The 13957-nt window shown below is 44.9% G+C and overlaps 1 protein-coding gene across 1 annotated transcript in view; it reads right to left on the reverse strand.

The window, feature by feature from the left end:
• SLC1A3 (solute carrier family 1 member 3) overlaps positions 1-13957 on the reverse strand; it is a 219880-nt gene that overhangs the window by 55177 nt on the left and 150746 nt on the right. The window lies entirely within an intron of this gene.

The raw sequence follows: 13957 nt of genomic DNA on the forward strand, positions 1-13957 counted from the left end.
TTCTCTTGAATAGGAATCAAATAAACACAAAGAAAGTATTTTATAATTACTTTATTATGAAATATTAAGTAAACAGAATAGTGAAAAATTATAAAATACTTTATTCAGTGCGAAACCTGGGCCTGTTTGGCTGAACACAAAGCTGATATTCTGGCTGGAATCGAAGAAAGACACACACGTAGCTCTTTGTCAACAGCTCTCAGTCTCTCTCTGTATTTGGTTTTTATAGCATTCAAAAATAGACAAATATACCCTCCATCCTTTTTATTAAACCACAATAGCAGTTTTTAGTGCAGGGAGCTGCGCTGAATGCCCAGCGCTGCTCTTGACGCTCATAGGCTCCCTGCGCTAAAAACCACTATTGCGGTTTAGTAAAAGGTGACCATATTGTAAAATATAGACAGCAGATATAAATTCAGAACTGTGCATAGTAAGTGAAGGGAAGTTTTCATCTCTGGGAATTTACCCAGTTAACTATTAAGTTATTTAGGCAAATTCCTTTGAAAACTGTGGTAATACTGCCTCCACTTTGCTAAATTTAAAATAAAATCATTTTTCCTACCTTGTCTGGTGATTTCTAGTTGCACTTTCTTCTTCTGACTGTGCATCCAATCTTTCTTCCCTTCTATCAGCCTGTATGCTTTCTCTCCTCCACACCTCATTCCCTCCCCCAACTTTTTCTTCCTCTCTCCCTGACCTTTCTTTCTTTTTTTCTGTTTCTCTTCTTTCCTTCTGTTTCCCTGCCTGCCCCCTTTCTTTCTTTCTCCCTGCCGTTCCCCAAGCCACTGCCACTGCCGCTGCCATCGGGGAACAGGACCCACCAATGGATAACAGGCCCCAAAGCCGACGCCGACGCATGCTCTCCCTGACGTCAATTCTGCAATCGGAGAGGAAGCTCCGCCCAGCCAGGCAGCGATTGGCTGGCCCGAACTTCCTCTCCGACTGCAGAATTGACGTCGGGGAGAAGAAGACTTATCAGCTCGATAGATTAGATCGCCAAGACAAAGTGAGTCTTGGGTGATCGACTCACTTTGCCTTGGCGAGCTACTGGCGCCCCTGCCTCGGGCCCCCTGTCAGCTCCGGGCCCCTGAATGCAGGACTGGTAGTACTGCCCTGATGGCGGCCCTGCGGCACACCAGGCAACATCTCACGGCACACTAGTGTGCCGCGGAACAGCGGTTGAAAAACACTGGTTTAAGGAATGGCATATGGCAAGGAGGATTGGGCTATTCCAGTGGATATACAATTCGGGATGCTGTACAGATAGGATATAGTGCAGTTTCAGAATATATGCAGTTAGGGAAGCAGTTGACAAGCTTGGGCTTTGAGGGGAAGGGTAACTGGTGAAGAAGGGAGGATGGGGGAGTCACACTGAGGGGAATCAAGGTTGGAGTTATGACATCTGTATACATTTTTTGAATAGATGGGTTTTGATTTCTTTGTGAAAAGATTTGAAATCGCTTGATGTCATCAGCAGGTTGGAGATGGCATGGTCCAATTTTGCTGCTTGCGTCGCTAGCAGACTGTCAAACATCTTCTTACGCTGGGTGCCTTTGAATGGGGGGTAGGTAAATGGAGTCTTAGATCTTCTTTGTCTAGCGGCGAGATTTTGGTTCAGGCGGTTGTTTAGGTAATTGGGTATCAGAGCAGTGTTGGAGCATTTAGCGCTCTGGGTTGTGGTAGAAACCTCTACCATGGCTTAGTAAAAAGTGTGTGGGGGAGGGGGAGGGGAGGGAGGGTTTTTAAGCATCCAAGTGCTGATTCTGCCCTAAGAATGTCCCCCAAATAGCCAGTTAAGTGCCGCTGAAAATTAGCAGATAGCCCTGACCAAACGATTTAACCAGTCAGCATCTGTTTCTGGCCGGTTAAATCATTTTTAATATCGCCCTGATAGTTTTTCCAGACAAAATAATACATACTGTACAGTTTTGAGAATCTAAAACTTAGTGCATTATTTGCATCCCAGCCTAACACATTCCTTTGAACACCGAAATAGTATGCAGGCATAAATGCATATGTTATTGAAAAACGTACCTATATAGGGGGATATTCTATTTATGATGCATAAAAGAATTGGAGCCCCAAAAATCCACATTTAGCCCTGTTCTAGAAACTGCATTTATAGTTAGGCACTGTTTATAGAATTTACATAGAGCCCATTCCTATGACTAAAATTTAAGCGCAGTCATTTACACCAACTAAAAACTGGTATGAATGTCTGAGGCTAAACGGTACACAGATCGGGCATATCCTATAACTGCAGTGGCGTTGTAAGAGGGGATGGTCCACCCCGGGCATGACTTGGTGAGGGCGCAGGCACCTGCCCTCCTCTCTGCCATGTGTGCGCACCGCTTCCCTTCCCCTGCACCTCTGTAAAATTCCTGGCATGATATCTACCCCCAACCTGCTGTCGCGCCAGTGTCGGCTCTTCCTCTGATGTCACTTCCTGAGCCTGCGCCTAGGAAGTGACAGAGGAAGAACCGACGCTGGCGCGACATCAGGTTGGGGGTAGATGTCATACCAGGAATTTTACAAAGGTGCAAGGGAAGGGAAATGGTGCGCACGCATGGTAGTGAGGAGGGGGGATGGGGAAGGAGCGGAGGTGCGGAGAGGAGGGCAGGTACATTACAGAGGTATGGGGGAAGGGAAGCGGTGCATGCACAGCAGGAGGGGCGGGAAAGGAGGTGGGGGGGGGGCGGAGAAGTGCCTCACATCCTCGGGTGCCTCTCATCCTTGCTACATCACTGTATAACTGTACACCTAAATTTTAGGAATGCCTACGACTTGCCCACGTTCCTGCTCTGGCAATGCCACCTTTTGAGTAGAATTTACGGGTACCACTTTATAGACTATGCTTAGAAAGTTGTGCATGTGAATTCTAATTAGTACTAATAATTGCTTGCTAATGGAACCTGGGTGCCAAGATTTTGTTCCTCTTTTAAGCTGACTTTCTCTTTTCCTCTTTTAGCTCTCTATAAATGAGCTTATATTTCCAAGTTTCTTTTAGCCCTTTACACCACCACTTTATGTTACCATTGCACTCTATATTTGTCACAACGGTAACAGAGATCCCAAGGGTGAACTGTCCCAAAGAGAGAGACTAATGGCAAAGAGTGAGACTTTTCAGATGATGTGTACATGGTATAAATTTAGGTAATTTAAAGTATGTTGTTGTTTTGCAAATAAAAGAAAGCAACACTAAGTAATGTTTGCTTTTCTTTGGTAAAACTGCAGGGGAATGTACAAGGTGCAGGATTTTATTCAATGAAATCAATAAAAAAAGCATGAAAACATATGAGGCATGTATAAAATGAATACATTAACTACAATAATTATATCCAAAAACTGGTCCTATTGTTCGTGTGGACTGGACCTGACACGGTCCGTGTTTCAAAAAACACTTCTTCCTCAGGGGCTAAGAATGCAGATAGAATGTTAGGAAGTACAGTATTAAGAAAGGACTGGAAAACAAAAATGAGAATGTTATGATGGCTTTGTATAGCTCTGTGGTACATTCTCATATCGAATATTATGTGCAGTTTTGGTCACTGCATCTAAAAAAAGATATAGCAGAATTAGAAAAGGGCAACGAAAAAGATAAAGGGGATGGGACAAATTCTCTGTGAGGAAAGGCTAAAGATGCTAGTGTTCTTCAGCTTGGAGTAGAGATGGCTGAGGGCAGATATGATAGAAGTCTATAAAATACTGAGTGGTCTGGAAATGGCAGATGTGAATTGCTTGATTATTCTTTCCAAAAATGCTAGAATTAGGGACACACAATGAAGATACTAGGTAGTAAATTTAGAACCAATCATGGAAAATATTTCTTCACTCAGCATGTAATTAAACTCGAATTTGATGTAAGAGAATGTGGAAAAAAGCAGCTTAGCAGAGTTTAAAAAAGGTCTGGATAATTTCCTAAAAGTAAAGATAAGAAGTCATTATTAAAATGGTCTTAGGAAAATCCATTGTTTATTCCAAGGATAAACAGCAGAAAATCTGTTTTATTCTTTTGGCATATTGTCAGTTGCTTATGACTTGGATTGGCTACTGTTGGAAACAGGATACTGGGCTTGATGGATCTTTGTTTTCATTCTCTCACCAGTAACTATACTCAACTGTCAAACTATGTTACCAGAAAATCTCTTTTGCAGAAGCAGCATTACATTTACCACATTCCAGTGTTCAGGCACTACAGATGATTTTAATAATAGATTACAAACCACTAAGAGCAGATCAGCAATTTCATATTTGAGTTTTTTCAGTACTTTGGAATGTATACCATCTGGTCCAGGTCATTTACTACTCTTTAATTTGACGATTTGGCTCAGTACATCTTCCAGGTTCACTGAGGGTTTTTTTTTTTCAATTTCTCCACATTGCTTCTCTTGAAAACTATTTCTGGTTCAGGTAGATCTCTTACATCTTCTCCATTAAAGAGAGAAGCAAAGAATTCATTTAGGGACGGATTCTATAAAAGGTACCTAAATTGGCAGCATCTAAATTACCTGTTACATATTTTTACCTTTAATTCCATCTTATGACCTGTTCATAGTCTCTTATACCTACACATCGCCCACACTTAGTACAGATCTGTTCATAGTCCACCTCATCTTAAATGCTTCCAACCTCATTTTGAACTTTGATTCACAGAACTACGCTCTTCTTTCTTCCACTTCCCAGGCCTTCTGCTTCTACCTAGCTACCCCTCTCTAAGCTTCTCCCCTAGCCCTCCTCTTCCCCCAATACCCCTCAATCTCCCCCTTGCGAACCCAGTTTTGGTCTCCCCTTCACACTAGCCTCTCAGAATCTTTCTCCCCCCTCCTGACCAGGCCAACATTTCCAACATGACCAGCATCACTCATAATCTTCCCGCCTTTCTCCTCCTCTATTTGCTTAGCACAAGAGGCTGGATTACAAATGTCCTAGCATTCGAACCTATTTCAACCTACACCACTTGGACTAGAATCCCCGGTCCTGACAAATTCCTCCGCCCTCATCGACTTATACACGATTGCACAGAAGCAGGTCCTTTCCCAATTCCTGTGATCAATACCACCCACCACCCTCCTAGACCAACTCCTAAAAGAAAACGATCTCTAAAATATCTGCAACGTACGATACCCTCCTGCCCCCCACAACAATCCATTCTTCCTTGTGCCTACTTGAACATCCGCTCAGCTAGAAATAAGGCCCAGCTCATCAAAGACTGGCTGGAAGAAACTCGCTTAGACATTGTCCTCCTAACCGAAACATGGCTCATTTCCGACCAGGACCCCATCATAGGGGACATTCTCCCTCCACACTACAAAATTATCACTCTCTCAAGAAACTCAAAAAGAGGAGGTGGCCTCGCTATCATTCTCCATAATCACCTTCACTTCCATGTCCTAGACTCTAAATCAACCAAGGACCTAGAAATCCTCACCTGCAAAATTTCCAAAACAGACTGTATAGATAACCTAATCGTCACGCTATTCTATATACCCCCTAATAAATGGAATCAAGCAAAAGATGATTTCTACGAGCACCTTCTTGCGAACTCGTCAGCAGGTACCTACAATCTCTTAGCAGGAGACATCAACCTACATCTAGAACAGAAAGAGAACCCAAATGTCGCAGACCTTTTCTCCTTCCTCACGACACTAGGCTTCTCCAATCCCCCCCAAACCACAACCCATAACAAAGGCCACCACCTCGACCTCATCACCTTTCTCTCCAATACCAACACCACTCCCAATATAAGTCTCTCAGACCAAACCTGGTCAAATACCCCCTGGTCTGACCACCTCCTGTGCAATTTTGAACTAGCCTGGCACAAAAAACAACCTGACAAAAAGCCTAACCCCATCCATACAAAGCAATTCATCTGGACAAGAGAACATCTTAATCCAGCAGACTTCTGGTCACACTACACTCTCATCTCCGACTCCGACGTAGACCCCAACTTCCACCTAAATTGGGAAAAATTTAGCGACCAGGTTCTTAACACCACTGTCCCTCTTAAACTTCGCTCGAAAACTCTTCGCCCCTCAAACAGCTGGTTTGACGCGGACCTCCTGACCATAAAACGAGAAGTCCGGAAACATGAAAGAACCTGGCGTAAATCAGGGACTGATTTAGACAGACTTACCTGGCGACTGAAAGTCAAAGAATACAAAAAACAGATCATTGATAAGCGCAGTAAACACTACTCCCAACTAATAAACTCCCCTTCTCTAAACAGCAAAGCACTTTTTAGACTAGTTAACTCTCTATTCGACATAGACTCTCACAAACGCCCCACCTCCGACCTCCCTCCCTCCGCAATCACTCTAGCCGACCACTTCGCGAACAAAATCCACACTCTAAAACTGTCTCTTTCAGCTCACAGCCCCGATCCCCCACTCAACCTACGCGCAGCAGACACAGAAGGTTCAATAGCCGACATGTCCTGGACCTCCTTTGTAAATCCTGACTGGAATCTATTCCTCGAACTTTATTCTAAATACGCCAATTCCAACTGCCTATTAGACACTTGTCCTCCCACCATCATGAAATGCGCCCCCCCATCATTCAAAGCAGAACTCTTCAATTGGGTATCTCTATGCCTGTCCACTGGACACTTCCCGTCCGAACTTGGCCACATCCTCATTTCCCCTATCCCTAAACAACCCAAGGAGCCAATCTCTTCCATCACCAACTACAGACCCATCGCCAACATACCACTCTTCCAAAAACTCATGGAAGGTCTTGTCAACAACAACCTTACGAATTACCTCGACAAGTACAATATTCTTCATGACTCCCAGTCCGGTTTCCGCCCAAATCATAGCACCGAAACCGTCCTAGCTGCCCTGACAAATTACCTCCTCCACCTGTTCTCACTGGGTAAAAGCGCCCTGATACTTCAATTCGATTTGAGTAGTGCCTTCGACCTGGTCGACCACGACATTATGCTCAACTGCCTTGACTCCATCGGCATCTCCGGTCAGGTAATAGATTGGTTCACAGGCTTCCTAACCAACCGTACCTACCAGGTCCACAGTAATGGAGCCTTCTCCCACCACTGGCGTAACCCTTGTGGAGTCCCACAAGGCTCTCCCCTATCCCCCTCCCTATTCAATATTTACTTGACCCCTCTGGCACGAAGCCTAGCAAACTCTAACCTAAAATCGTTCATATATGCAGATGACATCACCATCATTGTTCCCATTACCTCACTCACTCTAGAAACGGAAAAACTCATCGCATCTATCCTCACCAAGTTAGAACTGTGGACCTCAAAACTCAAATTAAAATTGAACTCTGAAAAAACCAAAATCTTCCTAGCTAGTCCCAACCACAAATTAACAAACACTTCCCTCAGATTGAATGGGCTAGATTACCCTATCTTACCCACCATAAAAATCCTTGGAGTCATCCTGGACCGCACCCTAACCTTCGATGACCATACCAGTGCCCAGGTGAAAAAATGTTTCTGTACCTTCTGGAAACTGCGCACCATCAAACGTTACTTCGACCACCAAGCCTTCCGTCTACTCGTCCAATCTCTGGTATTAAGCATATTAGACTACTGCAACATTATTTACCTGGGATCCTATAAAAATACCATCAAACGTCTTAGAACAGTCCAAAATGCGGCCGTCCGCCTCATCTATGATCTCAAAAAATACGACCATGTTAGCCCCTACTACACCAAACTCCATTGGCTCCCAGTAGAGGCAAGGATCATCTTTAAGTTCGCCTGCCTCTGTTTCAAAACTCTAACAGGATCTTCCCCAATCTACTTGTCTGAGCACCTTGAAATAGCAGGCCCCTCTCGCACACGAAACGCCCACCTATTCACCTTTCCCTCCCTAAAAGGCTGCCTCTACAAGAGATTCACTGATAGAACCCTAGCATTCCAAGCGGGCAAATGGAACAATTGCCTTACCGCCCTCATCTCCAACTCTCCACCCTACCACCTGTTCAGGAAGTCACTAAAAACCTACCTCTTCGACAAATTCCGCTAACGCTGCCTTCCCCGCACCCTCCCGACCTCGACATGCCTCCATTCCCTATGACTACGCCCCCCTCCCAAGCCACTATGGCCTCTCTTTCTCAAGCTCTGTTTTATCTAATTGCCCTGCCTTTTCATAGCCTCATATTTAACATCACTGTAAATGTACCACCGCTTTAACATGGAACATCGCTGTATACGTACAGTCTCTTCTTTAGTATATGCCTTTTTATTACTGCTATTTATGTAACATCTTTGTAAATGTAATAACACTGTAATATGTATCATCGCTGTAAATGTACAGTCTCTTCTATTGTTAACCGCATTGAACTTCCATGGTATTGCGGGATACAAGAATAAAGTTATTATTATTATTATTATTATTAAATTGGCCACTGGCCGTGTGCTGAACCCACTTATGCACCATTATCAGAATCATGGCTAATGACGCCTATTAAAAAACTTAGATGCCTGCAATATAGGCCAATTAAACCAATTAAGTTAAGCAGTGGTAGGACACCTACCACCTAATTACGGCACCATTTATAGAATATGACCCATGGAGGGGCATTTTCAATAAGACATCTAAGTCTGTGTTTGGACATTTTGAGAAAGACGTCCAGAAATCCAGCAGAGAAAATATTCATTTTCAAAACTGCAAGATGTCTTATCTTTTTTTTTTTTTTTAAATAACTTATCTAGACATTTTGGCCCTTAGTACGTCTATCTTTTTTGGCCATTTTCAAATATAAATACGCCTACATGAAAAACACAGAAAAGCAAGCTTTCTTGATGTCCAGACAGCCTGCATTCTTAGCAAACTGTTCAGACAGCTGAGCATTGCAGAGGGGCACTTCTATGAAGTACTGTAATGAATGCTACATACAAAGTTCCAGGTATAGATGTCACTATAACTTGCTTATATGGTGAGACTTCTAAAATCCACTCACCTGTACACCACAACAATAGCCCTCATGCCTGCTGGTGTCATAATCGATCCACTTGTACCTGTTCTACTCCACTCAGGATTCTGTAGGCTTCAATCATATCTCCCCCTCAGCCGTCTCTTTTCCAAGTTGAAGAGCCCTAACCTTTTTAATCTTTTCTCATACAAGAGGAGTTCCATCCCCTTTATCATCTTGGTTGCTCTTCTTTGAACCTTTTCTAGTGCCGCTATATCTTTCTTGAGATAAGGAGACCAGAATTGAACGCAATACTCCAGGTGAGGTCACATGATTTATCCACTAGGATGCCCAATTCTATCTGCAAGGGATTCCTTTTTGGAGTGCATGTGCTAATATGTTAAGTTTTTGCAACTGAGGCCCTCTTTTACAAAGGTGCACTAAGCGTTTTAGCACAGATTTAGCGCATGCTAAATCAACGCATGTGCTAACCACTAATGTCTCCATAGGGTAACATGCATGCCTTAGCATTTAGTATGTGTTTAGCACACGCTAAAAAGCTTAGTGCACCTTTGTAAAAGAGGGGGTGAGTGTTTTTGTCCATTCGTTCTTACATCAAAGATAATACCCAGATTCTAAAATTCTTAGATCAGTTGGGAGATTTGTCATCCTCTTCCATTATTTATTTGATGCTGTGCCTATATGATTTGAATTATGTGGGTCTGACTGCAAGACAACTGAAGATGAGGCTAATTGAGTACACTCACATATGAAGCCCATAGTATTGAAAAGGGACATACCTCTGAGTCCTTTAACTTTGCGGTGTTGGAACTTATACCACCCATTGAATATTATTTAAGACAACGGGAGCAGAAATGGATCTTTAATTTGAAAACTATTGTGCCTGTGGTCTTAATGTGGCCATTGAATGGAAGGTGTTCTTTTGATAGCTGGAGTTTCTTATTGGTCAAGTGATCTTTGAGAGTATGATATCATTACACACAGTTTTTAAATTATTGCCATCTTTCTTTCCACAGCAATTTTGGAAGCTGTTTTTTTTTTTCTTTCTGAAGATTGATCTGGTCTCCTCTCTGAAACAGCTTTTCACAAAACAGGGAACCTCTGTTGTAAATTATGTATGGTTTATGCTCTATTGTGGTTTGAAAGACTTCGAGCAGATAAGTGCTTAAATTTGTTTTCAAAGTATATGATATGGGATAGTTGGATATATTGAATACTTTGTGACCTGGACTATACATATTTTTCCAATTTACAAATCTTTGTGGTGTACCAGTGGTGCCTCGCATAACGGACGCCTCGCACAGCGAACGCTGCGCACAACGAACTTTATGTCTTGATCCGTACAACGAACTTCGTTTCACACAACGAAGTCGCCCGAGCTGCATCCTTCCGCGCAGGCACTGCGCTTAACTGCCCTCTCTCCGCCTGGTTCCCTCTTGCCCCCCCCCCCGACTCCCCGACACGATCGGGGCAAGAGGGAGCTCAAGCCCTCTTGCCCCCCCGACTCCCCGACACGATCGGGGCAAGAGGGAGCTCAAGCCCTCTTGCCCCGCCGATTCCCCGACACGATCGGGGCAAAAGGGAGCCCAAGCCCTCTTGCCCCGCCGATTCCCCAACTCCCCGACAATATCGGGCCAGGAGGGAGCCCAAGTCCTCCTGGCCACGGCGACCCCCTAACCCCACCCTGCACTACATTACGGGCAGGAGGGATCCCAGGCCCTCCTGCCCTCGACGCAAACCCCCCCTCCCCCCAACGACCGCCCCCCCCCAAGAACCTCCGACCGACCCCCAGCCGACCCGCGACCCCCCTGGCCGACCCCCACGACACCCCCAACCCCCTTCCCCGTACCTTTCTGTAGTTGGCCGGACAGACGGGAGCCAAACCCGCCTGTCCGGCAGGCAGCCATCGACGGAATGAGGCCGGATTGGCCCATCCGTCCCAAAGCTCCGCCTACTGGTGGGGCCTAAGGCGCCTGGGCCAATCAGAATAGGCCCGGGAGCCTTAGGTCCCTCCTGGGGGCGGGGCCTGAGGCACATGGGCCCAACCCGACCATGTGCCTCAGGCCCTGCCCCCAGGAGGGACCTAAGGCTCCCGGGCCTATTCTGATTGGCCCAGGCGCCTTAGGCCCCACCAGTAGGCGGAGCTTTGGGACGGATGGGCCAATCCGGCCTCATTCCGTCGATGGCTGCCTGCCGGACAGGCGGGTTTGGCTCCCGTCTGTCCGGCCAACTACAGAAAGGTACGGGGAAGGGGGTTGGGGGTGTCGTGGGGGTCGGCCAGGGGGGTCGCGGGTCGGCTGGGGGTCGGTCGGAGGTTCTTGGGGGGGGGGCGGTCGTTGGGGGGAGGGGGGTTTGCGTCGAGGGCAGGAGGGCCTGGGATCCCTCCTGCCCGTAATGTAGTGCAGGGTGGGGTTAGGGGGTCGCCGTGGCCAGGAGGACTTGGGCTCCCTCCTGGCCCGATATTGTCGGGGAGTTGGGGAATCGGCGGGGCAAGAGGGCTTGGGCTCCCTTTTGCCCCGATCGTGTCGGGGAGTCGGGGGGGCAAGAGGGCTTGAGCTCCCTCTTGCCCCGATCGTGTCGGGGAGTCGGGGGGGCAAGAGGGCTTGAGCTCCCTCTTGCCCCGATCGTGTCGGGGAGTCGGGGGGGGGCAAGAGGGCTTGAGCTCCCTCTTGCCCCGATCGTGTCGGGGAGTCGGGGGGGGGGGGCAAGAGGGCTTGAGCTCCCTCTTGCCCCGATCGTGTCGGGGAGTCGGGGGGGCAAGAGGGCTTGAGCTCCCTCTTGCCCCGATCGTGTCGGGGGTGCCAGGGACTACACGGAGTCACCCACCGTACCACCCGATTCGGGTAAGCGCAGGTATCGGTGGGTGGCTTATTTGCGGGGGGGTGCCTTATTTTACATTTTTTTCTAAAAAGGGGGGGCTGTCTTATTTGATGGCCCTGCCTTATCATCGGGGAAACACGGTAGAAAAAAAAAAAAAATGAACAGTTAAGTCCCAGTTTTTGCCGCTGAGACTCTGCCCTCTCACTGTAAAATTAGACTCTACTTAGTCTGTCTTTAAATTTAAAAAATGTGTGTTGTTTTAAAAAACAATTATGTTTTTAGATGTATCTAAATAAAAATAATAACCAAAAATTTATCTTTTTTATGTCATCTTAGCATATTTTATGCTGCAGAACGAATTATTTTTTTTTACATGTATTCCTATGGGAAAACGCGTTTCACATAACGAACGTTTCACATAACAAACTTGCTCCTGGAACCAATTAAGTTCGTTGTGTGAGGCACCACTGTATTTAGAATTGCATTGTTGATAACATTGTCTTTGAAGAACTTTACTTTTTTTAATGAATATTTCTGCGGTGATGGAGTTTTTTCTTGACTGATGATTGTTATAAACCTGGTATTATAGACAGGACATGTTGCCGTTGTCAGTGCTCTTTTTTGATAGAGGCCTTTTTCTCCACTTAATTGAAAACTTAGATTGGCTTCTGTTAATAGTGCAATTGTGATCCTATATTGAATATCGGGTTGATGCTTTCCATGTAGGTGACCTCACTCCTTCAAGGCAGCACAATGGCTGCCAGACTAGAGACAGGACTATGTCCCTGTAGACCTCTTCTATAAACACTGCTGTCTGCCAGAGCTCCTCAAAATCGGCCACTGTAGCATCAAGAGACCTGGACCCATTTTCTGAGAGCTTGAGACAAGTGTTTTATCAAGTTGTTATTAGGTTCCAATTCTTATCAGGTTTTTAGAAGGATGCTACAGACTTATTTATTGGATACATTTTCCAAACAAGTTTGTAATTTACTGTGCAAGTACAGTTTTGCTTAATTTCCTTTGTAAACCGCTTAGAACTGAAAGGTGTTGGTGGTATATAAATGTATTTTTATGTTATGTTATGTTTGTACCAACCACACACATATAACCTCTCACCAACTGAGAGATAATCATATATCACATATATGTGACATTTAGTGCAATAGAACAGATAGCACCCCTCTAGCTGCTAGGCGTTGTTTAATTACTTAAAACTTGTTAAGGTACTAGGGATATTAGGCTAATATAAAGATTCTTAAGATTATATAATTTATTTATTGGGATTTAATAAATGCCTTTATGAAGAGATTCACCCAAGGTGGTATATAGCATTACCTACTAAAATGTACATATTACATTTTCACTCAGCAAATTGTATTTCTATACTATTGCCTCCTGAAGTCTCTGATCTCTGTATTTCCTCTGAATATCTACTTATTGTATTTTGCTGAATGTCCAGCACTCTTGATTGTAAACCGCCTAGAAGTTGCAAGATTGTGGCGGTGTAGAAGAATAAAGTTATTATTATTATTATGACAGTAGTAAAAAGATCAAATATAAATACAATGAATGAGGTAAATTCAAAATCAGAAAATTAAAACTCATAACATTTAATAGGACTACCATGAAACAGTTAAAAAATATATTTATTAACAGCACTGCAATTCAAATAGCAGAGATAACACAGTTACTTACCATAACAGGTGTTATCCAGGGACAGCAGGCAGCTTATTCTCAACATGTGGGTGATGCCATCCATGGAGCCCGGATGCAGACAGCTTTGCAAGCTGATTTGCTTGTAGAACTCAGAAAGTCTGCGACTGCTGCACTGCGCATGCACGAGTGCCTTCCTGCCCACGCAAGGGTGTGTGTCTCCTCAGTTCAGATAGCTAGCAGAGAAGCCAACCGGGGACGTGGGTGGGTTGTGAGAATAGCTGCTTGCTGTCCCTGGATAATACCTGTTACATTAAGTAACTGTGATTTATCCCAGGACAAGGAGGCAGCCTATTCTCAACATGTGGGTGACCTCCAAGCTAACTAGTATGGGATGGAGGAAGAGTTAGCAATTCAGGAGAATAAATTTTGTAATACTGTCTGGCCGAAATGGCGATCCCGTCTGGAAAAAGCATCCAGAAAATAATGAGAGGTGAATGTATGAACCGAGGACCAAGTGGCAGCTTTGCAGATTTCCTCAATAGGAGTAGATCTAAGGAAAGCTACTGATGCTGCCATG

This window comes from Geotrypetes seraphini, chromosome 1, assembly GCF_902459505.1.
Source record: "Geotrypetes seraphini chromosome 1, aGeoSer1.1, whole genome shotgun sequence".
Taxonomy (NCBI): domain Eukaryota; kingdom Metazoa; phylum Chordata; class Amphibia; order Gymnophiona; family Dermophiidae; genus Geotrypetes; species Geotrypetes seraphini.